General features: G+C 54.7%; 1 pseudogene; it reads right to left on the bottom strand.

Moving 5' to 3' along the window:
- Positions 1-3,915: 3,915 nt before the first annotated feature.
- On the bottom strand, positions 3,916-4,015 carry LOC121279443 (annotated as a pseudogene).
- Between the last annotated feature and the right edge of the window lie 219 nt (positions 4,016-4,234).

The raw sequence follows: 4,234 nt of genomic DNA, 5'->3' as shown, positions 1-4,234 counted from the left end.
CCAAACCTGCCGCATTAATTATGCATTTCTGGGAAACATGTCGTTTCCATGTTGGGTTCTCATTTGCCCGCCACGCCATCACCTCGCCGCTTCATCATGCTGGGCGCCATATTTAAAAGCCAGCTGTGCACACACCTCTCAGTGCTTCCAGCCCACGATTGGTCCTGAAAGGCAAGAAGACTGCAGCCCTCAAGTTCAATTACGCGCCCCTCGAAAGTCTCTTGGGTGCAGTGGAGGCTCACCGTGATGTCCTCTATCCCCACTCTGACCACAGGATGGGCAGCAACATCATTAATCCAGCTTGGGAGGCGATGGCAGCGGTGGTCAGCGCCAACGTCCTGCAAAAGAGGATAGTCATCCAGTGCAGCAAGAGGATCAATGATCTCCTTCCTTCCGCTAGGGTAACCCACACTTCTTATCACTCTCAACTCACATACTCACAAACCCATCACACGTCCACATGGCCTTCACTCAATACCAGATCAAGGGACATCGCCATTCATGCTCTCACTCATCTTCATTGTCCTCATCCCATCCATGGGACAACTCACCACCCACAACGCCAGGCATTCTTATCATCTGGCCTGGCAGGCATCCTGCTTACACTCTCTCCATCTCTATTTATGCAGGACAAGCTGGCACACAACAACAGGGAGAGGACGCTTACTGGTGGAGGAATGCCTGAAATCAACGTTCTCATGGACTTTGAAAACAGAACCATCCAGCTGGCCGGCGAGGATCTGGACTGTTCCTGTGCTGATGGTGAGATCGGCGGTGCTCTACCAAGTGAGGATCCAGCAGGGCAACATCCATCAGACAACCATACTGTGAGTGATATGTCCTGTTTCACAGGCCATTGCCATGCACTAATTATCCCCCCTTGCTTCCGCAGAAACATCTGCCAAACAGCCGACAGAGTCCATGACCCAAGGCCTCCAATCAAGCCCTGCAGAAACTTCTGAAGAGGAATCTGAAGGCACCCTCCTTGAATTCCCGTTACAGCGCTCACACACACCCTCCACCAATGCAGAGACACACACCTTGGTGGGGTCTAGCTTTAGAGTAGCCTCGGGATCACAATCTGTTGAGCACATTGCACTGTCTGATCCAAAGCAGGCAGCAGCAAGGACTTCCCTGGCGTCCGACACTCAGTGGACTGCTGGAGGCCACAAATTTGCTGAATCTGAGTCAGATGACAAGCCTCTGGGCTCACTCACACCTCAGTTTCTGGAGTTGCAAAGGTAAGCTTGGGAACATCAGGAAGGGATGTCCGCTGTACTCCTCAGATTGCAAGGCATGATGAAGGAGTCCATCCACAGTCAGGCTGAGGTGATAGTGCCAGCATGACAACACATGGAAGTCATCACTGGTAGGATGGTGGCCGCTATGGAGGCCATCGTCAGGGTGTCATTCCTGTACTGCTGTGCGGGCTCAATTCCATCGCTGACACCATAGTTGGCCTCCAACAGTGTGTACACCAGAGGCATTCGGGGTAACTCTATCTCATACCAGCTACCCCTTCTGCTCAAGGAATCAGCTAGGGGCTCTTGGGCACCCATAAGGAGGAGGATCAACAGGTGTACAGCCCAGGGCCATCCACCCAGGTGACTCCAGGAGTGTCTGGCCCATCCGAATCCCCTCTTCCTGTGACCCCAGCAGCTCCAGCTCCACAGGGTACAACTGCTACACAGCAGGTCCTCAAAAGCAGGCCAGGGCCCTCCAGGTCTCGGCCTTCCAGAGGATGCCCGTCAAGGATATCATGGACAGGGCGTCGTGGTTAGCAGGCTGCCTCCACCTCCACTGTGGATGTCCGGGAAGCACCAAGACATAGTGGCAGAGTTAGGAAGGTTAAGATGTCACTCTTATAGAGTCAAAACAATTAAACTAAATTAACAAAATTGGGATAAATCAGGCACAGCCCCTAATTCAGGTCAGCGGTAAAACCAAGAACAAAGTTTAAAGGAAACTTACAAACTTTAAATTAAAATGTGATTAAAGGGGTCGACAAAACACCCCAGTCCCCGCGGTGCCCACCGGGCATGGAAGGCCTCAAGAGTGCCAGCAGACACCGGCTGTTCCCTCTCCAAAGACATCCGGCAGCGAACATAGCCGCAGAAGAGGGACAAACAATCAGGCGGGACTCCCCCATCGATCGCCCGCTGCCTGGACCTGTTAATAGCCAACTTGGCCAGGCCCAAGAGCAGGTTCACGAGGAGGTCCTCCTCCTTCCCGACCCCCTTCCGCAGCGGGTGTCCATAGCTCAGGAGCGTGGGGCTGAAGTGCAAACAAAACATTAATAACAGGTTCTTCAGGTAACTAAAAAGGGAGTGCAGCCTACCACACCCTATATAAGCATGGTCCACGGACTCCACAAGACCGCAAAAAGGGCAGGTGTCCTGGGAGTCCGTGAACCTATGCATCCTACGATTATAGGGGACTGCTGCATGCAACACCCTACAACCCAGGTCCCCGATAGAAAGGGGGAGGACACCTCCGTAGAGGGCCTCCCATCGGGGGCTTCCGCCGCCGGACGGCAACAAGGCATGCCAGGGCGTGTCCGGGCGCCGGACAAGGGCGAGAAAATGGAAGGTGTGCAGCAGCAGTCCATACAAAAAGCTCCTCCGCGCCATGCCAAATGGCACGGAGGGCATGTCCCCGAGGCGGCTCATATTGCGGGGCACCAGCACCCGAGGGAAGGTTCGGGGCTTGGGGCCAATGTGGAATTCTGTTCGAACAGGGGAACGCTCAGACGGAAGACCACCACGCACCTGGGCCACCTCGAGACCTAATATAACATCGGGTCCGAGCACGACCGTTCTCAGGTCTTGGATGGCATCGGCTGCGACCTGGACACTCACAGACACGCGACGCGCCAACTCCTGCAGACGCATCCAGCCCAATCCTCCGCCACCGGGCACGTCTCCGATCCTGGTCACTCCTGCAGCCACAGCCCTCCTCTCCGCCAACCATTGAAAAGGACGGAGGGGCGGATTCCTGAGCAGTGGCTCTCTGACGATAGCCGCTACTCCTGACGGGGGAGAGCTGTGTCGCGAGGCAATCATATTTCAGACTTTGATCAGGTCCTGGTAAAAGACGGAAAACGCCTGCAAGGAACCACCGAGGCCTCTCTGCTCTATAAACAGGAGCTGCACGTCATAATTCAGGCCGTGCACCTGACGGAAGAAATACATCGTCAGGGCACACCATCTTGGAGGAGGCTCGACGTAAAGGTATCGCTGCAGGGTCTGAAGGTGGAAAGTCGCCACCTGTGTGCGTAGGCACACTAGCGCCTGACCGCCCTCCCTAAGCGGGAGACTCAGAACCTCAGCAGCAACCCAGTGCAATCTTTTGTCCCAGAAGAAGTCAACCAAAAATTTCTGCATTTTTGTGACAAAGTCTGGGGGAGGGGCCAAAGTGACCAGCCGATACCACAACATGGCGGTGACCAGCTGATTTATGACCAGAACTCGACCTTGGTAAGATAACACTCTGAGCAGTCCTGTCCAGCGCCGCAGGCGAGCGGTGACTTTCGTCTCCAATTCCTGCCAGTTCGCCGGCCAGGATTCCTCAGCAGGGCAGAGATGGACCCCCAGGTAGAGGAGGCTGGTCCTGCTCCAGGTGAAAGGCCTGAGCTCCTCGGGAAGGGGATCCATTTGCCACTGACCGACCAGGAGTCCAGAACATTTATCCTAGTTGATCCTGGCAGAAGAAGCGGCAGAGAAGACCTCCTGGCACTCGCGCATCCTCCGCAGGTCAGCCGGGTCACTAAACATAAGGAGCACATCATCGCTGTAAGCCGAAAGGACCACCCTGATGCCCGGCCCCCGCAGAACCAATCCCGACAATCTCCTCCGCAAGAGGCGCAGGAAAGGCTCCACGCAAATAGAATACAACTGGCCGGACAGGGGGCAGCCCAAAAATATGGAACGCTTCACGAATTTGCGTGTCATCCTTGCGCAGGGGCCTTGCTAATCTCCTCTGTATCGTTCTGGGCACGGGTGTTAATGACTTATACATAGTGTTCACTATTGGCAATAAACTCCCAAGAAGCTCCCTGCCTATGGCTCCTTATTCTGATGAGCAGTGTTCCTGTCACTCAGATGTGAAACCTTTCTGCACAAGATAAGGGCAGGTGTCTCAGTCCAGTGCCTCTTCCCTGTGCTTTGTGCAGCCATCAGACCTAAGTGATTGTCCAGCCTCACACTCCCTGGACACATTACTGATGCCTGCACCT

This window comes from Carcharodon carcharias, chromosome 6, assembly GCF_017639515.1.
Source record: "Carcharodon carcharias isolate sCarCar2 chromosome 6, sCarCar2.pri, whole genome shotgun sequence".
In the NCBI taxonomy this organism is placed as follows: domain Eukaryota; kingdom Metazoa; phylum Chordata; class Chondrichthyes; order Lamniformes; family Lamnidae; genus Carcharodon; species Carcharodon carcharias.
Note: the sequence above shows the minus strand (reverse complement) of the source record. Positions and strands in the feature narration are given on the sequence as shown.